Source organism: Struthio camelus, chromosome W (genome assembly GCF_040807025.1).
Source record: "Struthio camelus isolate bStrCam1 chromosome W, bStrCam1.hap1, whole genome shotgun sequence".
Lineage (NCBI taxonomy): Eukaryota > Metazoa > Chordata > Aves > Struthioniformes > Struthionidae > Struthio > Struthio camelus.
The window spans coordinates 46,178,461-46,196,856 of NC_090981.1; the positions used below are offsets into that span (position 1 = coordinate 46,178,461).

At 34.3% G+C, this 18,396-nt stretch overlaps 1 protein-coding gene across 2 annotated transcripts in view; it reads right to left on the reverse strand.

Annotated features, from left to right (window-relative positions):
* LOC138064026 (spliceosome-associated protein CWC27 homolog) overlaps window positions 1-18,396 on the reverse strand; it is a 113,915-nt gene that overhangs the window by 38,725 nt on the left and 56,794 nt on the right. The window lies entirely within an intron of this gene.

An 18,396-nucleotide genomic window follows, 5' to 3' on the forward strand; every position in this document is an offset into this window, starting at 1 on the left:
GCTTAGGACTGAGTCCAGCCAGGTTTTGAGTATTTCCAAGGAAGGAGACTCCATAACTTCTCTGAGCAACTCGTTCAAGTACTTGACCACCCTCACCATAAAAGAAAGAAGTGTTTTCTACTGTTTAAATGGAATTTCTTGTATTTCAATTTGTGCCCATTTGTGCCATTCTAATGGTTACCAGTAGATGAGAACTGATCATTACTTCATGTTTTTCTGGTGTTAGAATTTGTATTTAATTTTAATTTTTTTTTTTATTTAGAATTTCTACTTCCTTAATTTCAGTTCTGACTGATTTAGCGTTCAAAGTCACTGAATAGCAGAAACAGATATAATGCAGAAACGTGCCATTGATGCGTCTCCCTAAGAATTCAATTACATAAACAGAGCTCTTATCTGTAATACCATTTCTCACAATACTGGCCTTTCTTAAGCAAAGGCTTGGAAATACAGGGTGAGGATTTCTTTTGTAGTTTACTTTCAGCCGGGCGTGTACATAAATGTTTCCAGTTCAGCATGTAAATAAATATTGTTAGATGACTTCATTAGAACTGATCAAACTGTTTTATCTAGAAAATTTCTAAAGAAATCAAGCCTAAGAATCCATTTACCTTTCTGGTTCAACTCTGGCTCAGTATGCCTCAATTTGTTAGGACTGATCAGACCTTAGGAATCTAGAAGCTGTGGAGAACCTGGATAACTTTAGATTGATATCTAATTGCACCTTAAAGACATGAAGCATGGTGCCCAAAGTCCACCAGCTTTCCTGGTAAACTATTTGTGTGCAGGATCGATGATCACCTCTACACTGTTATCTTGGGCACTACTCAGGCTTCTCTTCGATAAACCAATTAGATTGTATTTCTTAAGTTCTTTTTAAAGGAAGAGATGTTCTCCTGTCTTAAATCACTTTTATCTACTTCTTCTGAAGTCACTGCAGTATTTCTATAGCCATTTCGAATGTGGACCTCAGAATCAGGCCTTCTGATGGGTTCCAAAATTCCAGTAGTGCTTTACTGAGGGTACACTTGGTATCTTAGCTTTAATTCACCAAAGAATACAAGGTCATCACTGCACTGAGTGCTTACGCTATATTTCACAATGACTCTAGATCCATTTTGTAGCCACTTCTTTCCAAATTGTCATACGACGGTTGTTATACTATCCTGCAGCTACAACTTGCATTTCTGATTTCCAGTTGTATGACCTAGTATTTAGTGTAAGTATTGTAAGTTTTTTTGTTGCGTTGAGATCACTTAGCTATTTAATTCCTATTATTTGCAACAACAGCCTGTCCTCAGATACCCTATTGTTGTCTTAAAATATAAAGCTTTTTAGGTTTGACTGTTTTTTTTTTTAAATGAAAAGAAGAATGCCAATGACTTCTAAATAAACATTTGATGCAAATCTACCTGCACTATAAACAGTGTACCAACTCAATTATTTTTATAAATCAAAAAAACGTTCAACTCCAAAGACTTCTAAGCCTATGTCATCCCCTCCCTTTAGTGTCCCGAAAAGGCAAGCTATCTACTACCTATGAAACCACACTGACTGGCGTTAGTTAAGACATTAGTGTCTACTTTTTTTTTTTTTTTTTTTGGCTGATGAACATCCCAGATTAAGCATTCTGTTATTGCTGGTTAGGACTGAAGCAAGGCCAACTCTTCCATTTCTCTAAATCATACCTTTTGCCATGTTTAAACACTGAAATTACACTGGCAGTTCTACAATTCTTTATACTTTTTTTCTGTTTCCCAAGGTTTATTAAAAATTAACATGAGTAGAAAGCATTTCATTCTCACCAAATTTTTGGATTTAAGTAAAGTAGGCCTGTTAACTGGAAATGTTTAATTTCAAAGGATGCTGCCCAACTTCCTCCTTTTTAATGGATGTCAACTTTTTATTCCACTTGTATATGTTCCACATTTCAAATACAGACCATAATACCTATTGAATAATTTCTCATTTTCTATGTCATAAGATGGTAAAATTATTATATTAGATGACTCATTATATAACTTAGGATTCTCCCCTGCCCTCAGCTGTTTAAGAAATGCTTCCTTGCTCGCTTTAAGCCCCACGGTCATTTCATTAATATTTCATTGATTCTTATTCATTTCTCTATTTCCATTTGAAACATTCTTTGCCATATCATTTTTTATTTTTCATGGATTTCTTGTTTCTTTTAAAGAATGATGTTTTCTTCCTAGTGTGATTTTTTTTCACATCCAGCATGGGTATCCCTGCACAATTCTTTTATTTTGATAATGCTTCATTCTGCATTTGATTTTCCAACTCATCTATACAAATTAAATGAAATCCCATCATGAATGCTGTAGGACTACTAATTTCTAGACCAGCAATAGAGTAGATCAACATATCTTAAACAATTTAGCTCACACTTAATGACCAAGAAGTACCTTTTCTCACTTCAGCAGAGTACAAGACAGCAGAAGTACTGCTGTAATTCATTTGCAGTTTTATGTATTTCATGGTGAAGCAAGCCTCAAACACTCCAAAGTATTGGCCTGGAAAATCTTTCAAGGTTCTGCTGTTTTCTATGATCCCAAGGTTAAAGAATTCTTCTCATTGATTGTTTCAATACATAAGTTGCCAGAGTTTCTTGACTCCAAGTCTTAGACTGTTTCAGAGATTCATACCACTGTAGTCATATAAAGTAAAAATTCTCTAGAAGCCTAGAAACATCCATATGGCTGGACAGACACCACACCGAACCTGCTGGAGATTGCTTGATCAACTGTAACCCTCCCACTGAATTTGAAAGAAAGTGGATGTTGGTGGATCAAGACCCCATCCCTATGAAATGCAATGGGAGTAGCTTGAACACAAGACTGGAGGCTAGTAATTTCTTAACTCTAATCTTGGTTCTACCACTAAGGACCTACTCACAAGTGGGCAAGCACAAGCTTGCATATCACCTGTGCCCTCAGCTGATGAGCTGTGAACAAGCATAGAGCCAAAAACTCATGACTCTGTTGATACGGTGTGGAGCTTCAGTACTTTAGTCCTCCTATCGATTCAAGCTCATTTAATTGTGTAGGTTTGGGGGGGGGGGGCTTGCCTAAGCATGAGCAAAGCCCATTTGTGTTGCTTGTTTCTTATGAGACATCTTCCATCTGTAAGCATTTACCTATATCAGTATTAAAGCTATATATTTCAATATACTTTTATATTAACAGTAGGGTTTTATGCAGTTATCATTATAAAGTGATGCATTCCATGCTTCAGCTTTCTAATAAACCTTTAAAAAAAATTTAAATCGGGAATGAATATTTAATTAATAAGGAATAGAGTCAATTTGAAATTAGCCAAATATTGTAAGTTTAAATGAACAAACTTGCTTCTAAGTAAACAAATACTGAAGGTGTCTTGCTGCAAGCAGTAAGATGTCTTCTGAATTTACAGAGCATAACTTTTTAATTCAAAAAGGAGGAACTCCATATCAGACTTCACTTTGTCAGAATAAAGAGAACTGATTACAGAACTAAACACTAATTGTGCCTTAGGTGCAAATGATCATGATTGTACTTGCTATGCACAAACACAAAACTTCCTCTCTATCCTCTATAAATACTTGTCTCTGTGTTTGTATACCCATGAGCACATACATATAAACACAGTAACTAGCAGTATTTATCTAAACATATAAAATCTATAGCTAATATAACATACATGATACACAGACAAATAAGATCTAGCAAGGCACAAAATCTTATTAAAACATGGTTTAGGAAAGAGGTAGTCGCATATACTCAAAACTGTAATTTAGATATCCCCACATCCTGTGATCACAAAGCCCAGTAGACGTCAACATTCATTTGATACCCGTATTTTGACCACAAAATGCTTTAGAAATCTGAATGTGGCTTTCCATACACACTTAAATTTATCCTAACTCAAGTCTAAACTCCATCGCAATTCAGAGTAGGCACTGCTCCTCCTCTACACACCACTTTAACCCCCAGAGGGGCCCAAATTCCATGAAACTAGTCTAGTACACCTGGTACAAACATTATTGACTGTGGCCACATTCTTTCAAAACTCAGTTACTCAGATGGCATACAGATCTCATACTCAGACAATTCACTCAGATAAAACGTACCTTTATAATGGAGAAACTATCCAGTAACTGAATGACTGACAGAAGAGTACAGTGTATTCTCCAACACTGGAGTTGGCATTTTTCTAAAAGGTACGCTCTAGGTGAAATGTGAACTAATTTAGGGAAGTGCTGTTGTCGGTAATGAGGATTAAATTAAATAATTATTTTTGATCTTACAGTATTTTATTTTCCTTCCTCTTTTTATGGTATTATAATTACATTTTTTTTCAAAAAGGCCATTTCCTTTCATTTTGCTTTTATTATTTTTTCATTCAGCAGCAACAGAGGAAAATGACTAACTGAATAGCCTTAAGAAATGGTAAAATGATTTGGTAAGTGTTGTTAAAGCAAAGAAACTAGAACAAGAAAAAAGGAAACTCTCTTGTTAATTTTATGAAGTGATTTTATAGTGTTATAAATAATAAAAGCATGTCAAGTTTGTCACATAAAGTTTGGTTTTTAAATGAACAGCATCCTTTGACACCTTTTCTCAAATAGTTTAAATTTTCCCTTACACTGTTCTCCAGTGTATGCTATGCTAGAAATTATATACATATGTATATATGATAAAATAAATTAATAGTGAAGTACTTTAACACTGTTCATGTGAATTCATAGTAAAACATTAGTAAAACGTCCCTTCATAATTTAAGCTAACCAACTGGAAGACAGCTGGGATTCAGTCTCCTCCTAATACAGGCAATCACATTCCGTTTCCTAAATTTGTTAATTCTATAATACCCCATTTTGTATTCTTTTTCTTAAATTTATTAATGATAATTTTCAAAGCCTATTATATCATGTGCACCCATGAGGCCATTCTAGAGCTGACAATCAGATACCTTAGCAATATTCAGTGATGAGGAGGGAAAATCCCTATTTAGATTGTAGTTTTTAATTTCTGTAAGATACTCTTGAAAAATACATATTAGAATTATCTCTCAATTTGAGAAATCCAATTCTAGTTAAAATACACATAATATTTAAAAATAGAGAATTTAATGATAAAACAAAACAAGATAAAAATGGCATGTTTGTACAACTAGCTGATATGCCAAATGTGGAAGAATCAAGGGAATTGTTTGTTCTATAATGGGACAGTTGTGATGTCTTTTATGATATTCCCTCTCCTGCCTCTTGGGGTACCTGTGGAACATAGGATTCTTGGAATGGATAGCAAATTCTCACATTTGGCATGTAGATCTAAGACTTTTCTAAGGTTCAAGAATCTTATTTTATCTGGATTACATTACTGTTCATCTCCGGCACTGCAAGAATTTCAGAACTATAAAAATAAGAATGAAAATTATGGGTTTGGAATATGCATAGTGTCCTCTTGCCAGCCTCGTTTTGCTGTAGCAATCTGTCTTCTGCAGATGGTACATCACAGTCATCTCTCAAATAAGACGACTATGGTACAAAAAATGGTAGAAGTCTCGATACAGGAAACTTATAAACTAAACATTTTAATGTAGCTCCTGGGCCCTGTATGTACACATGTAATAGGCTTATGCAGTTTCTTGACTTTAACAGTACTTGGTGTATAGCAGTCTGCAGCTAGTACTATAATACTTTGTTTAAAAACCTTTTGCAATGAAAGAGTTTATGGATGAAATGCCAATATTTCAACAGTCCTAGTTAAAATGTATAAAGTTTTCAATGCTGAAATCTAATGTGACTGGCATGTTTATTTCAGAGTACATTGGCAACCATTACTATCTTTCCCTTTCAATAACAACTTGAGCATAAGGAAATGGATTACATAATTAAAGCATCAGCTAATTGGTACTCTGTTTTAATGTAATTACGTATACTGGTCTATAAACTGTACGTCAGCAATCTCAGTACTAAGCAATGAATTCCCATGGGCTGAAACAGCTTAAGAACGTTATCGTTCTACTCTGCTGGGAGAAGCTTAGCAAAACAGCATGGGCCTGCGGGGTTAGTGCAAAGTATATATATTATCAAGAAACAGCAAAGTTTTAAGGAAGAAGCAGTATCTTTCATTCAGGCCACTAAGACAGCTGGGGGAAAAAACCCACAGGTTTCAGGGCACATGAACTCTTCTTCAGCTAGTTTATCTTTCTTCCACAGTTAGCCTAACAAAAGGTATTAACTTTCCCTACAAAACTTACTTTACTTATATTGCTCAGCGAGCAGTTATACTACCAGAAACGGCAGATGTATGCATTAAGACATGCATAGAAGCATATATCATAGTTTTAGCTTAAGGCTGTGTTTTTATGCATGGTTATACACTATCTACATTTCTATTTTCCCAACAAATTCTGGAACACATAAGAACTTAACTTTTCCCAATGAAGCAGAAGAACCTAACTTTGGTTAATACAGGCAACGTTGTTAAACTAAACAGAATAAGCAGAAAAACACTGGGAGACTCCCAATATCTCTCATCCAGAACAATAGCGTATCTATCCCTATTGCAAATGCCTAGCTTAATGCACTAGAGAGAAGTGCATTTGCCTTTTTTTTTTTTTTTTTAACAGCACATCGATAGTTCACTATTGTTCTGTGATTAACAGGTTTTCTTCCTCCTCTATCATTTCCAAATGATGGCTTGCAGCAAGAATTCTTATTTTAGCCCCTTACTGCACGATCTTATGATTTTTACTGTTACATTTCATCTGATTTCTATCACTCAAGCTTTTGAAATCATCCAGGTTTTCTTCAGATATTCCTATCTTTAAGATATTCCTCTCTTGTTAACATTACTTTACTGCTTTGTACTATCTACAAGCTTCATTTAACAAACTCTGGGTTTTTAAATATATTAAAAGTATTACTGAAAATAGGAAATAAGAACCATCCTAAAGAACTTGACCCAAACTAACAGCTGCTCTTTCACTATAATTTACACTCTCCCTTAATTAACTTCTTACCTGTTTTACAGTTCTTTGTGTAAATTTCCATCTCCTTCAGTTTAACCATTTTCTATGTACCATCTTATCAAATGCTTTTTTTTTTTGGCCATGCAGACTAAATTCTATTGCATATATTTAGTCTAGAGAAAAAAAACATTATTTTTTCTTAGAAAAGACCTAAAGACAAGTTAGTTTGGCAGAATCTGCTTTAGTAAACCAGTTTAAAATATTTTTCTATTTGTCACTACTCTTTGCCTTTGATTATTCTTGCTTTCAAATCGAGACACTTCTATTTATATTGGTCTACCAGCTTAGAGAAGGAGAAGGAGAACCATAACCACCAGTCATTCTGAAAATTTAAAAGGGTGGTTTCACCAGATAAGTCAGAGAAGTCCTAATGTCAGAGATAAAAGTCCCAAAAGCTTTAGAAACAACAGGAATGTTTCCTGTAAAACAATAAAAGTCTTAGATGTTATGCAAAGCTCACAGAAAGGGGACCAGAAAGGCATGGGATGAAAGAGCATGACTAAACAACAAGGTGTAAAAGGTTATTCAAACCAAACAATTTCATGCAGGTAAAGTTAAATCTGGGGCTGCCGGTAAATGAACACCATCTGAAATAGTGAGTCTCTATGCTGTCTCACTAATTGAATAGTTTATTTCAATGTGTTGGTGAAGCTGTGCGTGAACAGAGTAAAGGATAACATGCTGAACAGCTTTATATATTCAAAAAGCCTTTTACAATGGCCTTTAAAAAACTATGAGAGAAAGCAAATAATGAGAAATGGATTGAAAACAAAGTATGTGGTGGGGAAAATAGCTGAACTGCCACTGGCAGCCAACTGAACTTGTCAAATTCTACCTCGTCAGTGGAGGCAAAGCCATTTAGGACAGCAGCAAATGCCTAAATGAGACTTTCTTCTCCAAGCCTCACTCTGACCCTCCATTTTATGAAAAGTGTCATGAGTGCTCACAATTACAATTTACTACAAGTACTAAAACATGTAAGTCAGCATCAGAGCATTCAAAAGAAAATAACATGAGCAAAAAAGAAATAACTTTCTATATACCTTATTAATACCTGAATAGTATAGCACATTTTAATATCTAAATGGATAGATTAAACTAAAAGCACAAAATATGCCAATTACATATCACTGTTTCTTGGAAATTGGATAAAACACTTGCTCTGAGTTTTGCCTGCTGTTTCCCAACATCTGATAAAAATTTATACCAGATGGAAATGATTGCAAAGTGAACAGCACTCCCTTCATGTTCTCCTTTCTGCTGATTTAATCACAAACACACTGAATCTGATAGTAATGAAACAATAGACTTGTTGTTGATGAGATCACCAAATGGTTTCCATAAAAACCTATCAGACACTGTAAAATATAGTCACCACAGATGTACAGAATCCTTTTCTGACTTCCCATATCACCTGTCTATACAAAATAGTAAATTCTGTCATAGAAGCAGCCTTACATAAAACAAATAATTACAAATTAAGTCAAGTAGACTATTTTGGAAAGCCAGTTTCAAAAAAAGAAAATCTTGCCAAAAAGGTTTCATAGTTGGTTGGCCTACACATTTCTACATTTCAGCATCCTTCTCTATTACGAAATGGCAATGTTATTCCCAAGTGAGTCTGCTCTGCAATCTCTATATAATGCATATTTTAAACAAACAAATCATATTCAAATGCTCTGCTACTGCAGGCTACTGCTGAGATGTATGTTTGAGTACACAGTAATGCTACTAACTTTACAAAACACTCAAAGTTAAGCATATGCCCAGGTGTTCACAGGATCAGTGCCAAATCGACTGAAAGATCAGTGAAACATTCTGCTGAATCTACCTATTGTGTTCCCCACAATAAGTACAGATTCTTTTTTTCTTTTTAACTAAGAACCAAACTGAACAGATCTCTGAAGAGAAACAAAATAACTTAATTCTTCTAAAACCTCAACATTACATAAAATTGCTTTTCTATACATAAAAATGTCATCAACTTAACGTCAGTTTAAAACCTGATTTGCAGAACATTTCAAGGCTAGAAGCAATCACTGTGCCTCATTCAAAACTAACAAAAACCTCCTCTTTCCAATAGTACTATTTTAGCCTCAAAGGATCCAACAGGGTGATTCATCCAGCCTGAGGATCCTTCCTGGCTGCTCCCTCTCCTAGGGGCTCCTCTGATCCAGACAAGGGAGAGCAGACTGGAAAGAATTTTTCCGGCAGCAAGAAAAAAACCTAGCTGGAGCCCTGCCTTCCCCAAGTCCTCTTTTGTCACACGAAGGGACCACATGTACACAATGTGATGGGGGAGGGATGCAGGACTCTCAGGGGAAGTCAGAAGCCAGGAGTTGCACTGTCAGAACAATTTATCTAGCCTCCACCGTACTTCTTGTCTAGGCCGGAAGGGCTCCTGAAGGCAGAGAGCTAGGTAGGGGCTGGATGAAGTGGTCTGGAAGCAGCAACCTGCTCCTCGCTTTCCTTCTCCTGTTTAAGGCAGAAAATACCCACATGCACAGTAAATGCAGTGCTTCAGGAAAATAATCTTCAGAGCTGTACTGTGCACTGAATTCATAATAAGCCACACAATATTACAGGAAAGGATTACTATTTATGATTGTTTTCTCTCGCTGGAAAAATGATGTAGCCCATTTACCAGGCAAGGAATAGCTCAGCATATAACTGCTTCTGTCTCAGAACACAAGATGGTCAAGACGACCTTGTAAGCACTTCTTGCCTTATTTTTATAATACCCTCTACCAGATATGCTGCTAGATGGAGTGGAGCAGACGACATATGATTGGGATTGCAACATGACTGCGCAATCAAGACCCCTTGGCTGTCCAATGAAAGAACAAGAGATCCCTCAAGTCTCACCGTTTCTAAAGGTTGTTCATGATTCAGAATCCAGTGATTAGAGACTGGATGTGATTAGAGAGGTTGGATGTGGAATTTTCATATGGAAGGCAAATTAGTCCATAAATTCTTTACCAGCAAGTAGACGGAGATCTGGATGAGCACAGAAATGATATATCATCAAAATACAGGACAGTAATGTCTTCAGCAGAACTTAGGCTACAGAAATTAGTTACTGTTTTTCAGAATCCAAGAACTACAGGGTGCAAAATGAAACTGTAAAACAGCAGATTCAGAACAAACAAAAGGAAATATTGTCCACGTTACCTACAATTAAATTGAGGAGGGTATTGCCACAAGATATCCTGAAGGCCAAAAGAATTAATGTAATCAGAGCAACTAGATACATTCACAACATAAAAATACACCAGAAACTATTAAACACAACAGGCCAAATTAATTTTCTGAGTAAATAAGCCCTTAAACTTTAGACTGTTGGAAGCATGGAAAGCTCCCCAGTAGTATGCTAGACCTACCCTGCTTCTGGCCACTGTCAGAGACAGGATATTGGCTAAATGGACCTTTGATCTAATCCAGCACAGCTTATTCTTAAATCAACTATGATTTCTGAAAAACTGACATTTATTACTTTGAATTAGCAGTACAGAAGCGTGGAGTGATATTTTACATATCGGAGGGGTCCATGCCTAAAGGTGTACAAACAGACTTGGGTTTTTTGCTTGATTTTTGGATTAAATATCACTTGCATAAAAATATTCCTCAGAGAGAGTGACCTGTCATTTTCTGTTTTTGAATGGAGAGAAAGTACGCTTTTTCACAGTTCTGAAAAACATCAGCCTCTCTTCTGGGTAACTGGGAAAGCTTCAGATAACTTTAAAAGCAACAGCTGTGGTATGTGTAAAGGCAAAACAGAAAAAATACATTTCTAATTTTTATATAAGGCATGAATAGTTAAATAAGGTAGGAGTTTAACAGGCACTAAGTAGACTTTCAAATATAATCAAAGCCAAATACAGTATGTAGTACCTGGGTGAAGTTTTTCCACAGTGAACAGTTAACATGCGACAGATATGCCAGTGCTGATGTAAAGCTACCCAAAGCAAATGCCTGAAGACTACAGAATTAATTACACTGATGTACACATAATGAAAAAGCTCCTCCAGCTTCCCACGGTGTGATCAAGCACGTATTTCACTGTGCCTAGTATATTTTGTGCGTCTTATAGTTTTGCTTTCAACTATAAAATTAGTCACCAAAGTAACTAACATATTAATTTCATAACAATACTACTACAAAACAATTTAGCAAATTAAAATGATAGTACCTATAGCAACTATTAAAATCTGTTAAGTCTGCTTTAAGTTACAACAAAAAGTAGGGTCCAGTAGCTCTGAGTTATGTATAAGTGAGTAAGAACAAAATATATTACAGAAGAAAAATATTTTTTTTAACTAGTAAGAAGCACATTTACGAGCTCTAGATTATTTTACAGTAGAGTATTTGATTTGATCTGCTCCTTACATCAGACGGATTTCACATTTGCATGAAGTAGCTCCATCTCAGATCTCTTCCTTTACCCATTCCCTTCTCACTTGACCAAAGAATTGCCTCAAAATGCCTCTTACTTTATTATGCCACATCCGTACATCAATTAAACAAGGACAGTTTGTGAGCCAGAAGAAACATTTTGGGATTTCTTTAGACTGAATAAAAAGTATTTTTAATTCAGCTAAAGTAAGTCTCAAACAGAAACGGTATTTTATTTTTGCAATAGATCCTAAAGGGGACCCAAATCATATGACATAATGAAAGTCCACTTCCCATGAACTTCTCACTCCAACATGTAATTAAGAACATTTGTGCTGATTTAAAAAACAAAACAGGTAATTCACTAATATTGAATATTATTCTTATCAACTGTATTTTTTTATGCTGAACATTATCTTTTATTCTAATAGCTAAAACAGAGCTAATGGAGTGGCATAGCTAAGCACATTAATGACTTTTATTTCCACTATACATGGAGTCTCCAGTCCTGCAGGACACTTTTGTATCAGCTCTACATGTAAATAATTGCACTGTGTTACTCAAATTATGGTTTAATTTATTATACCTGTATCCCAAAATGAAATAAAACATTTAAAAATTTGGCAAGACAATTAATGGTGCGATAGATTTAAAAATTTGAGGCCAAAAGTTTAAAATCTGCAAATACTTGCAAACAATTAGCTGTAAACATACAAGTAAAGTTAAGCTCATGTTTGAGTATTTGCAAGAGAGGTGGAAGCTGACCTCTCACCCTATGCATCTTATCTCACATGTGACTGTGCATCAAACAACAAGTATCTTGAACTCAGAATTTTTGTCCTTTTTTAAGTGTCGGTGAGTCTATTAATTCTATTTTGTCTTTTAAAAAGTCAAAATTATTATAACATAGTTGCCTAAATCTCATATTTAAGCTGGCATAGATAATATTTTTGCATTTAATATCAAAAGAATAATTCTTGTAACCGAGCCACCAATGACATTAATTTGATAAGTGCTGTAATCATGTGCAAAAATAAAATACAGAACTAGAGGGCACTTACGTGCCAAATATAAAGATTTTATTATGTAAGTAATATTTTTACCATGTGTAAATATCATATATGAATTTTAAAAAAACCTTCTGAATAATGTCACTACTTGATTTTTGTTTAAATAATATACTATCCAAATATTGATTGTTTTTTACATGCTTTTTTGCACTTTATTGAGTAATGAGAGTTATTCTTAGAACAGATGAGTTCCATTAAACAGTCAGGAAAACCAGTTCACCTTGAATGCTGATAAAATATTCCTACGGACTGCTGAAGACGGTAATTGGACTAGTGGATTTATTCCTGTGACTTTTTATTAATTCTATATATTTCAGATATTAAATCTGGGGACTAAAACTAATTGTCATATCCTAAATTTCCAGTTAAAATTTTTTTATTTTCAGCTTCACTGACTAATCCCACCTGAAAGAAGTACCTATGGTACAGGATTCCTTTACACAGTTGTGAGAATATGTCTTTAAACAGCATCATAAGTCTCTTCATCCTTTATCTCAGATGTTTTTCCACATCCTTCTTCCCATAAGAAGTTCCATTTATATCACAGCTGTTATTCACCACTAGAATAACAAATGTCACTAGAACATAACAGAGAACGAGTCTCTGTTTTTAACAGTAAATCTCCTTTTTATGAAAAAAGATTCATCTTAAATAGTATTTCTCCTTACTACCATAAACTACATGCACAATAAAATAAATAACAATCATACACATATAGTAACTTAGCTTTTTTACTTAAATATTGATACATACTAACAGAAGTATTAGATATTTCTCTTTGTTCACTGTTAGCATTTTGGCATCTGGTTTTCACTTGTTCGTTAGTCAGTAAAATCCTATTCCTCGTTCAACTTAACTGCCAGCGATGATCATTAAATATTCTCAAATCAGGAAAGTCAGTTGAAATTTTATGTAAAACTTTCTCATGGCTTTTAAGTTACCAAAAGTCAAATTCACACAAAAGAATTCTCAGAGTTCATCTTTTTTTTCTTTTTACAATTTAAAATAGTTTGATGGCTGTAAACTAAATCAATAGTCATTCTTTTTTCAAGTAATCCATACCAAAATTTTATCCTAAACACATTTCATAACTGTAATAGTCATGTATTTTCCCCAAAACACTTAATTTACTTCATTCTTCTTAAGATGTCAGGTAGGTAGAAGGATATAGGTGTTCCGTCAAGAGTTCATATTCTAAAGAGTTAAATGCAGATAAAATAAGGGAACAGTGCATACAAGTAAAGTAAGTTGAGTGATGACAGTCACTTGACTTGAAGAAAATATAAATCAAATCTGTGGATTAAAGAAACACTTCAGAGTTAACAGACTATTGAGAAGAATGGGAGAAGTTTATTCTTGAAGTTAACCAGTTAAGTATTAGATGATATTCAAAGTGGGAGGATTTTTTTTTTAACTTTTTTTTCTTTTGTTAAGAAAAAGTTAAAACATATGTGGCAGAGGGCCCCAAGTTAACAGGCTCCAAAAAGAGAGCAGAGGATTCAGCACATATTTTTATTAACTCAATTTTCTTTTTAGCTTTGCAGTTCACCTTTAAAATAAAAGCTTAGATTCTGCTGAAAACAGCAAAATTTGTGGAAAAGCCATGGGGAGGCTCCAAATCCTTGGGATTTGTGGATTTTCTGTTTGAACAGATTTTTATTGTTCCTGTTGATTGCCCGAACACTCACTTTCAGGAACCAGGCAGCTTGAGTTATGTTATCTGTGGGCATTTAAACAGTACCAGCAGGTAGCTTAACTTTCCAAACTCATTTTTCCTAGAAGGTAGAATGCCAAATAACTGGAGAGACATGAACATGTAAAAAAGAATGATCTTATCAGTTTTGTTAATTTAACTTGGTTTAATCATTGCCACTGACTTGTTAGATATATTAAGTTATAAAAATATTTTTATATGGACTGACACCTCTATTTTCATTCTTTTTGTTATTGCCTGGTCACATACTATAGGAAAACGGCTATGTCTGGGCTAAATGCCCAGAACATTTGAAGCATCTCACGCTGAAACAATAGTGGTCTTTGTTGGACACCATCTGCTAGCAGAAATTTTTTTTTTTTAATCATTTTGTGTCTGCTAATACAGATGCATTGCACTTTCACAAACTGAATTACATTTATGCTCAGACTAAATAGTATTCATGTAAAAAGTGTTTCATTTCACATTATGACTGAGGTGGAGTTATACCGATGCAACACACATGAGATAAGCTTGCTCATGTGGCCAGATGACTTTAGAAATATTTGATTTTCCTCTCTTAGCTCTTACACAGTCTGCCATGCTTTTAGTACCACAAATCTTAGCTTTAGGTGATCATCCATGTTTTAAATTTGCTAATATTGCTCATCACTCTTTATGCTTCTTCCCTAGCTGTTAGAGATGGATGAACTGACTTGGCTAAATTATGAATCAGACAGTAAAAAACACATTAATAAAATCTGCAGACACTAAATAATTATCTCCAGTAAGAATATAAAAATGCATTAACAGACTTATAATAATTAAAAGTATGGGCGGAAATGAACTCTGTCTTGGAAGTGCAAGGAAAAAAACATCAGGGAAAAATAGTTAAAAATACAGACAATCAATGAGAAGAACCAAGTGAAATCCACAGACAACGCAAACAAACCTAATTAAAGCCAGCACTATGGCATTCACAGTTCCCTTTAAATTTTTTTGTGGAGTTAATATTCTGGTCGTAACACTCCTGGCTGAAACTTCAATATGAAGAATGATACGACAAATGCTACACTCATTTTTGGAATGGATAAAAAAAATGATCCTTCAAAACCTGCAGCAAAATTTTTAAAACCGGAGGAAGAAGAAAATGGAAAAGATCTCCTGGGCTACTTAGTCTATCTGCTTCCTCATTTCTACAAGATACACACCACTTTTTGTGCTCTTAGTTTAAGCATCTGAAACAATTATTTCCTTATGTTTCATAATTTGGAAAATATTTCTGATATTCAGTTAAAACATTCTGTTCCCCTCCCCATTAATATCTCAAATCTTTTCTCTCTTGTTCTTTAAAAACTTCTGTAAGTAACATGCTATTTCTTACTACCAGACATGAGGTGATACTAAAGATTTCGGAATGACTGTTTATCAGCTGACCATACATGTATATGTGCTCTGGCAATCACAAATACAAAGTTAAGCTTATTAAGCTTAAAACTTTAAGTGACGACTAAAACAGCTCAGCTGTAACTAATATTGCAGTTGCACCATATTAATTCAATTCTTAACATGTTTGAAAGTCAGCCTATGTATTTGGTTAAGATGAAATTCAATTGCATTTCTAAACTGAGCTGAACCAAAAGATGCATGGGCACTTTCCAACCAGATTTGTAGACAGATTAACACTCAAAACGCAAGGAAAAATTCTAATGAATAACTGGCTCCCTCTGAGGTTTTCTCATCTCTAGTAGGTACTGTACTGTTCAAAGATGAAAAAAATAAATAAAAAATGCACATTTGTAAAGAAAAGCTGCTCGTCTGTTTTCACGGGGTTATAAAGTTATTAATGTTTCTAGTGAATAAAAATTATGAGAAATTTCAGGATGGTTACAGCCTTTTTAAGACAAAAAGAGTAACAAAAAAGTATTACATATCCACCAGTCTGGGACTCTGGAAATAGTGGATTAATATTCTATACAAATGTCTTCCAAATCATACTCCCCAACGGCTATTTTTCATATCTACACCATCTTACCCTAAAATTCTTTCTTTCCAGATAAGGATGCTCTTTGCCTTTCACGTAGCTTAGATGAGGAAAATGGTTAGTGTTTACAGTATTCTGAAGTAAAGTGTTAGTAAGCAGAGACTACAGCTCTATAATTGCTTCCCCAGTAAATTATTACATATTTTTTCTAAATGCCCTGTACAAAAATAATAACCTCACTTGCACATCTTTTCTCAGAAATGATCAACAGTCATGAACCATAGCACATTTTTGTTTAAAATAAGTCTTACAAGAACAAAACATAGAAAGGAAAGATAAATAATGATTTATACTACTGACATTTATATTGCAGGAAATTTCACAATTAGTAAAAACAAACTCTGTTAAACAAAATTTCATGACAAAGCATTACATGCAGAAACTATCCTGTAACTCATTACTTCCCAAAGAATTTCCCTGCAAAACAAGAGATTTGCATAACAGGCAATATCATTTCCAAATAATACAGTAATGCTTTTACTATAATAGAAAATCTCAATAGTTAAAATCTGGTAACTATTTTTCCTAAAACTGTGTATAATGCAAACCCTTAAAAAACAGCAAGAATTTATTGGATTTTGGTATGTATGATCAAAGTATTCCCAAATCCATAAAAACATGGATCTATGAATTACATGCTCCTAGCACTTTTAAAGTACACTACATTTAAAAAGTGTACATAGAGGGTAAAAAAAAATTGAACTGCACACTTATAAGGAAGCTGCTGTGTCTATGTCCCACAGCTGCATAAATCTATCTTTTATCCTGGTTACCTTTTTTTTTTTTTTAAAAAAGAAGTTTGTTCACAAGTTGTTTTGCAGGCTTTCTTTCCTCAAAAATGTATTCTCCTCTGATAATGAAGCCTGCACTAGCCTGGCTGCTTGCCAGCTACTTTCATGTACTCTTTCTGTAGGTGCTTAATATCATTTTCATGTGTCTTGGTTGGAGAAAAAGAACTATTCTGTTTTCCTCACAAGAGTCACATTGATTGTCTTGTCTTAAACTGTCTTGTGTCAGCACAACTGTAAAAATCTGCCCAACCTTTCTGTTGCACTGAATTGTTAGTAGAAAAAACTATTAATAGAAAAATCACGTCAACCAGATAATCTTTTACATCAATATTTAGAGTCTAGAAAAAGATGAAACATTAATATTAAGGCAATCTAATTCCGGCATTTATGCTAAGAGCAGAAGTGCATGATATTTGCTTGGTAACAAGTGCTAAATTGCTTTTATGCCAAATAAAAGATTTTATCTTGTGGCTCATTAGTTTTCCAGCAGTTACTCTTGCAGTAGTTTTTCTCGACTTTCTATCAGTTATTTCTCTTTTCAATCTGTTATTTTATCGACTTTTTCTTTTTAGCAATTCACCCTCATGCCAACTATTGGCAAACATTGTCTTTTGTATATTTGACGTATTTTACTCACAAGAAGGTTAAGCACTTATTACAAAGAATGTGACGCAATCTTATCTTTACAAAATATTGCATAATTTATGGTGTGGTACAATATATATTGAGTAAAAGGAAATGATAACACATTCATTTAAAAATTATGATTGGTATATGTGATACGGGGCCATACTGCTTATGTTTTTATGAACACCTTTATTAAAACTATTATAACAGTTAAAAAGAAGGGTTAATGAATTAAGATTTTTTCCCCACTAAAACTAGCTTAAGGTATGCAGAAGAGTAAAAACAGCAAGATCAATGAGTTCTAGTGAAGTACAGCCATGGTTTTTTCTTGCCAGGCTTCACATCTGCCCTTCCCACCCACCCTTGACACTAAGCAGATATGCCAGAACCCTGTGACAAATGAAAGCAATTTCTCTAACATCCTGGGGAAAGCAGTAAAGCTGCGTTAGGAGCTAAGGCAAATTAGTAGGTACTTTTTATAGGTGGATATGTAAAGATCATTTCTTAACTACATTTTATGAAGTACAGAATTAGAAAACGAAGCAATCTTCTGTTTATTTTTCAGTTCCTCTTCCTGAAGTTCAGGATATTCAATATTCTCTAGATAAAGGAAGGATTCAAGACTAACAGAGAACACTGCCTTCAAAATATAAGGTGGTAAACTTCTACAGCAAATAAAGACAGTTGTCAACAGATGTTAAATTTCACTAAAATACAGTATCAGATCTATTAAAAAACCAAAGG